Raw genomic sequence first — 12,890 nt, forward strand, 5'->3', positions numbered from 1 at the left:
ATATAAATCAAACAGAAGTAAGAAAAACTTACAACCCAATGAAAAGAGAAAATAACAAACAAGACAAAAACTAAACCAACCCAACCCTAAGACTAAGGCTACATAACAAAGTAGCCAAAATTAAATAAAAAAAAAGTAGGAAAACTGCTAAATACAATAGAGAGCAAAACTAACAAATCACCCTTCACAAAGAATTGTCAAACAACAACAGATCACGACAGCAACCTAATCCAAAGACAGAGTCCACAAACTAGCAACTGCAACAACAACAACCGGAACCACAAACAGATTCCACAACTAACCACGAGCCTACCAACAAAAATAAGAATAGCCAAACTCCAATTCCAACAACTCAAAACCACAAACATATTTCATGAACAAGCAACAACAGACAACAATCAGAATCACAAACGAGCAACTGTAGCAACAGTAACCGGAACCACCATCTAATTCCACAAAAGTTCACAAACCTTTCATCAAAGACAAGTCTAGCAAAACTGATTCCAACTAGGCAAATCCACAAAAATCTTCCACAAACAAGCAACAACAGAAACAACAATCAGATCTACAAACTGAATCCACTAAATTCACAAATCATGCCAACAAAAACAACCACCAGCCAACAAAAAGAAAAAAGAAGAACAAAAAACAAAAACAAAATAAAACTAAACAAAAAACAAGCTATTAATGTCCATCCATATTAGAAATCGATTGAGAAGAATAGCCACAAACTAGTGACAACAACAAGATCAAGCAACAACAACCGGAACTACAAACATGTTCCACGAGCCTGCCAGAAAAGACAAGACTAGTAAAACTCCAAAATCAGCAAGAAAAAGGATCAAACCACCTGACACAAAAACAACTGAGAGAAGAAGAAAAAAAATACAAAGCAAACAAAAAAAGCCAAGCTATTAATGTCCTTCCAGATTGTAAATCGGTTGACAAAATAGCAAACAAACTCATGTGAGATGGTGGGTTCATGCGAAATGCTTAATTGATGCTTGTTTCACAAATAATCATTATTAACAATTAATATTGATTAGAAATTAAAATATATTGTATTAAAATTAATTTATTAAACTTAATATTTTGTGCTAAACTTTTTAAAATAATTTATCTAATTATTTAAATAAGATGGCAATTGAACTAACCAACTATAAGAAATTCAAGATTGGTTTGAATGGTTTCATTGATTGAATGGTGGTTCTGATTGATTTTATGAAGTGCGGCTTTAAGATGGGCTAGACTAGCCATTTGATGAATACACCAATCCAAATTGTTACATTGACCATTTTATTTATTTTGAGATGAGTGCAATACAATTTATTCATGTATAACATTAATACAAAACAAATTCAATGATTTTAAGGCATATTCTAACCAGTTGTTTATTATTGAAATATATATACATATGTATATATATATATATATATATATATATATTATATTATATATATATAATAATCATTATAAAAAAATAATTTATGGGAGCTTCTATGTTCAAAGTTGGACATTAAAAACTTTCTTCGTTCGGGATTTTCTTACTGCTTCTTAAAGCATTTTTCTAGTACTAAAATTGAAATTTTTGTACTAGAATACTGCCTTTAAGAAGCAATAAAAAAGCCGTCCCAAATAAAATTTAAATTGTAAAATCCAACATCCTTATCCAAAGAGGAAGCTATGAATGTCATCAACTTTATTTATCCAAAGCATATATTCATAATCTCTATGGTATAACAGATATTAATGAATAAATTCTCTTCCTTCCATCCAACACTTCTAAAGGTCATATGAGAAGAACTCAGTAATTGTCTTATTGTGTCTTATCCTTTCCATTGTGAATGATAGAATTATAATTTTTTAATTTAAGAATATAAAATAATTTATCTTAAACTTTTAAATGATGACAAAAATACCACCATATTGTTAACTTCCATTAAAGGCTTCTCCTTTGCACAATTGTTGATGCACTTTTCCGTCGGACTCCACCGGACTCCCCTCTAGCAAGAACATGCCATGTCTTCCAAATCTCTCTTCACCATCGAGGTCCACTTTCACATGTTGAAAATTCTGTCTCATGAGAAATCCCTTCACATATTTCACATATTATTTTCTTCATCTAGGATTTGATATTTTCACAAGAAGCCATAATGTTAAAGACATGATATGCTTAGTGCATAATAAAGTTTAACTAGAACATTCTATCTCAATTTCTTCCATCTATAGTAGTAATTCATTTTTTTTAATCTATAGTGGTGATGAGTGCCAACAGATGGAAGAACGTGCTTACATTTTATTATAATTGGGAAGAACTTTGACTTGCAACATTAAGAATCACTACAACAACAACAACTTTTCTCATCCAGGACTTGGGACCTGGCAACGGCAGTGTTACATTAGGTAACACTATCTTCCAAAAATCTAATAAATCATATCTCACTAATAAAAGAGAATATTTGTAGAATATATCAAGAAAGGATTAAACTTTAGATTTGATTTTAGAATCATCTATGGGAATATTTAGTTTATAAAATAGTTGGTCTTTAATACAAAAAAAAAAAGTTTCTATTTAGAAATTAAATGAGGTTGACTTTCTCATCTTAGAGCTTAGCCTTAGTTATTACATTTATTTCCTTAAGAGTTGGGTACTTCCTTTAGGACCCTCTTAGGTGGATTTCCATGGACTTAGCTATGACTAATTCTAAGAACTAAAAACCATGGGATAGGACCCTTACAACTTTTAGGTTAGAATAAAACTAGTTGGTCTTAGGAGATGTCGAGGACATCTAGAAGATTCCATTGGACCTTTGGAAACCTATTGGGAGCACTTCAATTCTTCATAATCTTATTTGTGAAAGTTTGGAGTCAAATAAAAATTACAAATCCCAAGTGAATCATAGATGGGCCTTATGGCCTTGATTGGACTACCCATAGCCTAATTAGCCTTGGATTCACTATGAAACACCTTAGAATTAAGATACTCCTTTGTGATCTTAGAAAGGTGATGAACCTCACCAAGTTTACCTCAGGTTAAATCACAAAAAACAATCAAAATTTCCTAAATGCTCTAAACCCTAAGTCAGGTGGCCATTGATCTTAGATCTCATCTTGGAGACTATGGATCCTCCCAAGGGTTAAGGAATCTTATTCAACCCCTTTGACTTTTGGTTAAAGGTGATTTAACCAAAGTCAACACTTAAACTTTATATCACCTAAAAAATTCAAAAGTGGTCATTTAGCTTGAAACTTGAGTCTAAACACTCTTAACCCATTCTAGGATTTTTTTTTTTACTTAAGATTCAATCATGATCAAACTCCTTTGTCCATGGCCATTGCTAGTTTGACCAAAATCTACCCAAAGCAATTCTAAATGCATGCTAAACATCCAAAATTGGTCCATTGTCTTTGGTTTTGACTTGAAATGACTCTAATTTATATTAGAGTCATTTCCAAACATGTTTAATCCATGGTCCAACCCATTTGACCATGAAAGACATAATTACCAAATTGCCTCTAAGGTTTCCTATTTAGGTCCTTTAGGTTAAAACCTTGAACTTAAGCCCGGGCTTGGGCTCCAAAAGATCACTTGGAATCATGCTCTACACACGGTAAACCCTAGTCAATCATGAGTAGCCTAAAATTTTCAAAATACCCCTATAAATCCCACTTCAACATTCTTAAGTCAAAATTCTAAATTTTTGGTTGGCATTATATCCAAATTACCCCTATAAATCCCTAAATCACTTTAAGCAACCGTGTTTAACCACGAGGAACCCAAATTTTTAAAATGCCCTTAAGCGTTCTTCCCCCAAATCTCTTAGGCAAATCCCATGCAATTAGTTTTAGCTTTGAGTGCAAATGACCTAAAATCTTTGAAAGGTTACTATGACTCATCCTTTAGATATACACCAAATCCTTATTGTTAACATTTTATTAATTTCTTGGAGCTTCTACATTCATAATTTAGATATTGAAAACTTTATAGAAGGAATTGTAAAACCCAACTTCCTTATCCAAGAGAAAACTACCTTGTCATGAACTTTATAATTGTTAAAGAGCATATATTTATAATCTTTATAGTATAACAAATAAAAGAATAAATTCTCTATCTTCCAACCATCATATCTAAAGGCCATATGAGAGTAGCTCAATAATTATCTTATACTGTCATATCCTTTATTGTGAGTGATAGAATTAGAATTTTAAATTTAAGAAGACAAATAATTTATCAAAAAATTTAAAATAATAACAAAAATGCCACCTTATCGTTAATTTCATCAAAGTCTTCTTCTTCGCATGCCATTGGCCCGTTTATGTGTGCTTTCATGCAAGATCTCATCATAACTCCCCACATCTTTTTCGTCATTGATCTTTGCACGCAATCAATACAGTCAGTAGACCCTTATCATATCTTCCACATCACTCTTTGCATAAGGTTCTACTTTCGTACACTGCCTATATCGTCAGCTGAGAAATCGCATGACATCATTCACATATCATCTTCATCATCTAGAATTTAAGATTTTCACGAGTGACGAAAAAATAAATTTAGTGCAGAATAAAATTGAAATGTTATAATTTAATTAAATTTTAATAAATTACATTTATATTAAAAAAATTAATAATTTAAAGACAAAATTCTATCTAAAAATTTTTCGATCTACAGTAATAATAATCACTACCAGATGGAACTCTGACTTGGAACGTTGAGAATAACTTTATTCCACAATCAAATCAATCATATCTTTCTAATGAAAGAAAATATTTTTAGAATATCTCTCTCATATTTTATAAAAGAGTGGATTATTTTATATAAAAGAAAATATAAAACTTCTATTTAAAAAAATAAAGCAAATCTTGAAAATAATTTTTGAATAGAATTGGGCTAAATGTCAAACTTGTCTCCTCATTATTCGGATATAGTCATTTTAAACTTCATTTTTTAGGGCTTTTTTATTATTTCTTAAAATATTTTTTTAGTACAAAAATTAAGTCTTCATTTCGAACAGCTTTTTTTTTTCTAGTATAAGGATTTATTGCATTAAAAAATTTGATACTAAAAAATTATTTTAGGAAGTAATATGAAAGCTTTCCCAAGCAAAATTTAAATTTTTTGTACCAAAAAAGCGGGAATCTCTAAGTATAATATTGCTTCGATTTAAGTTTCATTTGGGACGACTTTCTTACTGCTTTTTAAAGTAGCTTTTTAGTATAATTTCTTTTTAAAATTTTTATACTAAAAAGCTGTTTTAAGAAGCAGTAAGAAAGCCGTCACAAACAAAGCCTTAGTCTATGTTGGACAAAATTGGTGAGAATATTGTGATTATAATAAATTTTAAAAGTATTAAATTTACTAATAAAAAATTAATATGAATGTCTAAGCTATAATTTTTTTTTTCCTTTTAATATGGTCATCTTCAACGGAATGACATTCTTAGGATTGCAATAGCTATAAAATTAAATTAAAACAATATGATACTATAAAATTAAATTGATAATTCTAAATAGAATTTATTCCTTAGTCCTTCCTTTCACGTGAATTTGAAAAAAATATTCTCCAATCAAACTTCCGTACATTTAGCTTAGTTTGATTTTTTTTTTAAATTCTAAAAGATGCTTTTTGCAAGTTGATTTATTAAAAAAAAAAAAATCGGCTTTCAGTTGAGAAGGAAGAAATATTTTCAGCTCAACAATAATAATAATAATAATAAATAGATGAAGATCGAATCTTAGATGCATGGAAATTAAACTTTGGAGGATATGATCTGCAATTTGGATATGGGATGGAAAAAAAATTGGAGAGAATATTATGATTATAATAAATTTTAAAAGTATTAAGTTTACTATTAATAAATTGATATGAATGTTTAAGCTGTAACTTTTTTTACTTTTAATAAGGTCATTTCCAACCGAACAACATTCTCAGGTTTGCAGTAGATGCGAGCGTCCAACCGAATAACAAACCGAAATCCATTTTTTGCTTTTTGAGCAGTGTCACGACAATATTGAAGTCGCAGTGCTCACATCATAGAGAAAACACAAAATACATTTTTATTTGACGTTCAGGTGAAGACTCGCGGCAACTGTAAAGACAATAGACGAATGATGTTCGGTTTGGTTGAAGATGCCTTAAGGCATAATGGAGAAAGAGATTCATGTAATCGACCCCATGTTATAGGACAAAGCCTTGATTTTATTGTTGTTGTTGTCGTCGTCATTATCTAAGCTATAAGTTTTTCTTATTTATGTTTGGGAGAAACATTGTCGTGGACACCTTCTATCGTTATAGTAGACTCACAATCATTCAGTCTCCTCTTCTTTCAGGAATGGAGCTCAATCTCTCAGTTATCTTTAGTCTCTTGCCGACTATGTATTAATAATTATAAACAAAATCTTTAACATAATTTTATGTACTCCAAATATTCTATTATTGATCATCTCCTCATCATCTCATCTAAGTTGAAGCTAATGATTCTCCAATATGAAAAATTATCATGTCTGATGAGAGAATATGTTGATATATCCTACAAGCATCATAGTTGCTTGTTTGATGACCAACTAAGACTATTCTCTTATTCTCCAAACTTTCATATCAGATCAAAAAAAAAAAAAAAAAAAAAGCTTTAAAAAAAAAAAAAAAAAAAAATGAAATTCCATTTGCCCCTACTGATGATAAAGATTTTATTGATTTGGTCAAAGTCTTATCATTTGACTTCATATTCAAAGTCAAAGCAGCCTGGGAGGATGAGATTAGAACAAACCTTCTAGTTGACATCTACCACATATTCTAGCTTAGAAATATTCCCTTGAATGACATTCATATTTTGTCTTTTTGTGCTTTCCTTGGAGGTTGATATTATGTAAAAATGGCTAATTTATATTCCATGGTCACAAAACTTCTTTGCAAGAAATGGTCAAGCCAAATGAAACTTCATGAATAAGGGAGATATATTCTAGAACTAATCAACTGACAAAGATTTAGGCTTCATTTGAAATTATCACTGATCATCATCATCATCACTAATTTGAGTACTTCCCAAAGCTCTTTTATGTTAAATTTCCTTTAGCATGGATTAGACGAATGGTGTTCTGTTCGGTTGGAGATGCCTTAAGACTCAAGGTAAGATTGTTAGAACACGCAGACTATGATGTTTCAATCCATCTTGTTTCCAACCAAAAACACAATTATTCAACACAAATCACTTGATCCAATGACCTCATATTGTACCTTTTACTATTAACTATAAATCTGTCACTCGACTCCTTTTTGTTTGGGAGAAACATTCTCGTAGCCACCTTCTATCATTATAGTAGACTCACAATCATTCAATCCTTTCTTATTTCAGGAATGAAACTCTCGAAACTATCTTCAGTCTCTTGCCGACTATGTATTGATAATTCTAAACAAAATCTTTAACATAATTTTATGTGCTCCAAATATTCTATTGTTGATCATCTCCTCATCATCGCATCACTACCAAAAAATCAATGTTTTTGCAGCATTTTATACTAGCAGTTTCAAATCCGCTGTTGTAGATAGACATAAACAGCGGTTTATAATAGTGCATCTAAGTTGAAGCTAATGATTCTCCAACATGAAAATCTGTCATGTCTGATGAGAGAAGATGTTGATATATCCTTCAAGCACAATAGTTGTTGGTTTGATGACCAACTAAGACTATTCTCCAAACTTTCATATCAAATCAACAAAAATATGTGAAATTCCATTTGACCTTCCTGATGATAAAGATTTTATTCTGGTCAAAGTCTTATCATTTGACTCCAAATTCAAAGTCAAAGCAGCTTGGGAGGATATATGAGATTAGAACAAACCTTCCAACTGACATCTGCCACATATTCTAGCTTGGAAATATTCCCTTGAATGTCATTCATATTTTGTCTTTCCTTGGAGAGGTTGATGCTATGCATAAATGGCTGATATATATTATTAGTCTTTCTGATGCATATAGAAAATTTGCTACATCACAACAATCATTTTACACAACATAACAATTATTTTAATGATAGTATATAACATAAATAATGTTGAACACAAATGACATAAACAAGGCTAATTGATACAACTAATTTACAAAATTATACATTTCAATTCACCAAATATTATTATGACAAATTTCTTATTTAAAAATTATAGAAACTTTGATTATTATGAAAAAATTATCACTGATCATTATCATCATCATTACTAATTTGCGTACTTCCCAAAGTTCCTTTATGTTAAATTTTCTTTAGCATGGATTATACGATCTCCATTGTAATAATCCGTATTTTGATTCAGGAAAATAATTTTTTTTTTTCTGGAGTCAATATTACTTCAAATTGCAAACCATCTTAGCCGTAGTATTTTGATTGTAATATTTTACTTACACAAATGTTTTCATAATTTTTGGACACCGATGAAAATCCTTAAGAAATTGGTGCATGTTGGTACAAGTGAGAATTTCAGAACCTTTAGTTGTCCGTTTTGCAAACCAATTTCACCATTATTTTTTAAATAAATTGATTTATTTTATGAATATTTTTTGTAATTTTTGAAGTCCTAAAATAATTTATTTGAATTTTCTATTAACTAGAGAGAACTATCATGGTTAGGGGGTCAAATGAGTCAAATTAATTTATTATTATTGTTATTATTTACTTGCATGCATTGTGTAATGTGACAACCTACGAGATATTATATTTCAAGCAATTTTCTAATATAAGTGATGCATTTGTCACAATAATTTTTAATATAGGCTTCGTTTGTAATAGCTTTCTTCCTGTTTTTTAAAACATTTTTTAGTATAATTTTTTTTTAAACTAGAAGGTTTTTTACTAAAAAAATATTTGAGGAAACAGTAAGAAACCCGCGCCAAATAAATGAATACTTGAATCATAAATTATAAACCAAGTTTAAAAATTCATGTAAACTACCTTATAAATTATAATGATATTTTAATTGCCTTTACAAACCATCTCTATATCTTGATGAAATAATCAACAATTTTGGTTGTTTTGTTATGACAGTATTAGCTATAAAATAATGTGTTGATGCAATAGCAAGCTATTTAAAATATGTAATGTTAATTAAAATAATTAATGATGATTATGACTTAAACTTTTTTTATTTTATATAAAGTGTATGATATCTAGGGATTAACCAATCAATCTTTATGCTGCTTAGACTGCTGCAACTTTATCTGATATTATTATTAAACATATTTTAATGTAAGGTGGGCATCAAATTAATTAATTTAATTACTTTAATTATTTACAAATCTTAAAAAACTTTATTTGATCATATACGAATCTCAAGATAATATTCAAATGGAAACTTCTAAAATTATATATAGGATTATTTGAACTCCAATTTCAACAAATTTGTAATCGAATCAGCAGTTTGATGAGACAAACTTACTTATATATATATATATATAATCCAATCCAACTACAAATGAGGCAAATCGGGCAATGAAGCATGGTTGAAAACTTTGAGTCATTGATTAGAGGACTAAATGATATCAAATTCTTTTATGTTTATAGCCCAACTTCACTTAATTCCGACATCATTACGGCACTCAAACATTTAAAAATATCGTAAAAGGTGCATTAATGCTATCATATCTTAAATAAGTCATATATTTAACATAAAAGGAAGATGAATAACTATAATAAGTCATATTTAACATGAAAGGCGAGCTTGGCTGGAAACATTGACTAGAAGTAGTGAGATTCCATCGTCGTACCACCTCAGGTCCTCAGCTAAACCAGCTATCCAACAACTCTAGGCTAACCATCTCCATTTGACCATCACGTTGGATCATTGCTGTCCAACCACAATCGTCAGAGTGCTTACATCAGATCCTACCATTGGCCCACCAATATATACTAGACTTCATGTGCCCAACAATTGATGCAAACCAATCTAGCTATATCACTAGCTAGTGTAATCAATAACATATGCTAGTGCAATTATTTCAACTGGACTACGCAATGAATTGAAGGGGCCTCTAACTATTAGATGCTCTGATGTCATCATCAACTTGTGCTGGAGCCTTGGATTGCCAATGAAAGGAAGATGAGCGTGCTAGTGTTGTTGGGAGGACAAGCTCCATGGTCAAATGGTCGAGCTGAGAGCCCCATGATTAAAGAAATTTCATGTAGTTGAGATTGGCAAGCATGAATGGAGATACTTCCCTAGATGAGGGCAAGTGCTTTGAGGATGGCCAGCCTTCCCTCATGAGTCGAGTGGCAAATTGTCTAATCTATGATGACCTTTGATTGCCCTAATGAGGAGTGCCCACTCTCTCTGTTTCCAGTTTACTATGATCGCGAGAGCCTAAGGGCGAGTTCCTCACAGGGCCGTATGGTGGGAGTCCCTTTGTGGCAACTTGTTCATTACATGCTAGATAACGGGAAAGACATACACTAGTATACAAATAATGTTGTGAATTATTTTCTAATTAGAATATCCTAATTTAATTTGACTAATAATTAATGGTGAATTAATAATATAAAATTTATCTTAATTGTATTTAAATATTTAATCGTTGCAAAGGAATCAACTCTTTCTTGTGACGTAACCCTACTAAGCCTACCTTAAATTCTCCAACACAAAATAGTTGGGCACCCGATTCCCATTACATTAAATTATAATAAAATAAAAGAATATTCTTCCTTTGCCATCATCAATGTGCAAAATCTGATAGTTTTGTCTGAGTCTAAGGTGAGATAGATTTTTATTATTTTTTAGAATAAATTTTTAATAAAAAATTTAATTAATTTGAAATATTTTATACTAAAAATTACTTTATTTTTTAAAATAGCTTTTAGTAATAAAATTTTAATTAAACTTGAAGACTTTAATAACCAAAAAATTATTTTATAAAATAATAAAAAAGCTGTCACAAATAAAGCTTAACTCTGAGAGTCTCACCACCTCTTCTAATATATCATTTAGAAGTTAAAAGTGTTCCATCTTAAATCATAGACATGTGATATAATTATAATGATTAGAATGAATGGATAATAAAAGAAAGAAGTTTGGCGGGGGGGGGGGTGCGGAGGCGTTAGGAGTTTCGAGATATTAAGACAGAGAAGTCTTGAGTTTCATTAGATGTTGGAAAGCACAATCTTAAGCTTTATTTGAGATAGCTTTTGGTCGCTATTTTTTTGCTGCTTTCAAAAAATTTTTGTGAGAGATAAAGTGCTTAAACAACCTCAAACTCATTACTCAATGATTGTTCAAACTGATCTCATTTCTTTCATCACAAAAAAGTGAAAGCTTAGAAGTTATAGGTAATCCAGAATCACTATTAAATCCTCAATTGCCTCTAAAGAAATATATAAACTAAACTCACAAAGAAGAATAAGAAGGCTATTAATCTTGAGCTTAAACTGATCTCATAACTTCTTCGTGCTCCTCAACTTACCCTAATGAAGACCAAAATATGACGCCTAACAACCACTAACATCCAACATTGTCTTGTTAATTGCCGGTAAATCTCTCCTAACAATATTGTGTCGACTACACGATCATGTTCACTAACTTTTGAAGCTTAATGTTTCATTAGATGCAGATCTTTGATGCCTAGTACTCCTAGAAGAATTACAAATGATCATTAATCAAGTTCTTATATTCCTTGTCAGCAATCGTTCAAATATAATTAATGATAGATGTCTATTTTACACCTATTAGTAAGGAGAGTGTGCTCAACCAAAGGGCAAGTACAATGAATAAACAAAATAATTATAAAGAGAGTCAAGAACTATAAAAGAGAAACACTAAATTTATTTGGTTTGACTTCAGTGAGCATACATCCATGATGATAGAAGAATCAAATAATCCACTAAGCTTTAAAAGAGATATGTGAAGAATTATACTTCATACAAAATTATAGATGTGAAAATAATCAATTTATCTAGCTGAAAAAAAAATACAGTCACTATTATAAAAAAGACTTCTTCTTAAAAATTGAAAAACTCTACTTGCAAGCACATGAAAGATTTCTTTCTTTATTTTCACCCCCCCTCTCCTCTCTCTATCTCTTTATCCTCATCTCCTCTCTTTGTTACTTCTTATTCTACGATTGCATGGATTTATATAGTAAAGAATTCATCTTCTAAAATTAATGATCAACCACATATGAAATTTTGCAGACTCCATTAAAGAACTTTGTTGTAGCTCCATTTAGCACTTTATGATAGCTTTCATTTAAGATTTTATGGCAACCTCTATTTAGATTTTTAGGGTAACATTCATTTAGGACTTGTATAGTCTCCATCTTGTAAAATCAGAAAAAAAAAACTATTCAAGATAATTAATGAAAATTATACTCCATACTTAACATTTTCAATTTCAAACTCTAAATTTCTAATGAACTAGATTAATGATCATATTTGAATACCTCTCCATGTGATACTCTTATCTTATCGGTGGAACATTTAACTAATTATGCTTTGTAATCTTTGACTCATCATTGGAAAAATCTACCAAAATTTATCTTATTATTAATGTTGCTCCTTTATCTAAAATTTTGCAATCAATGAATATTCATCTATCCTTTGGTAGCTTCCACAATGCATAATTTTATTTGCATAGCTCTTTAAGAAATCATCATTAATAGATTTCTAGTAGCTCCATCATACTAATACTTGATATATATACTTAATATTGTTCTTACTTCCCTAATTACCACCATAGTTGTTGAGTCTAACACATCAAACATGTAGCATATATTTTAGTAATACAAATAGTTCATTAATTCTAGATCCAATTTCAAGATGACCAACTATCTACATCACCAAAATATTTATATTCTAACTTCATTAAGAGTACTTAGAGATACTAAATTATTTTCAATTTTATAATTACCGACTCAAACCAA

This window comes from Dendrobium catenatum, unplaced genomic scaffold (assembly GCF_001605985.2).
Source record: "Dendrobium catenatum unplaced genomic scaffold, ASM160598v2 fragScaff_scaffold_920, whole genome shotgun sequence".
NCBI classification, from domain to species: Eukaryota; Viridiplantae; Streptophyta; class Magnoliopsida; order Asparagales; family Orchidaceae; genus Dendrobium; species Dendrobium catenatum.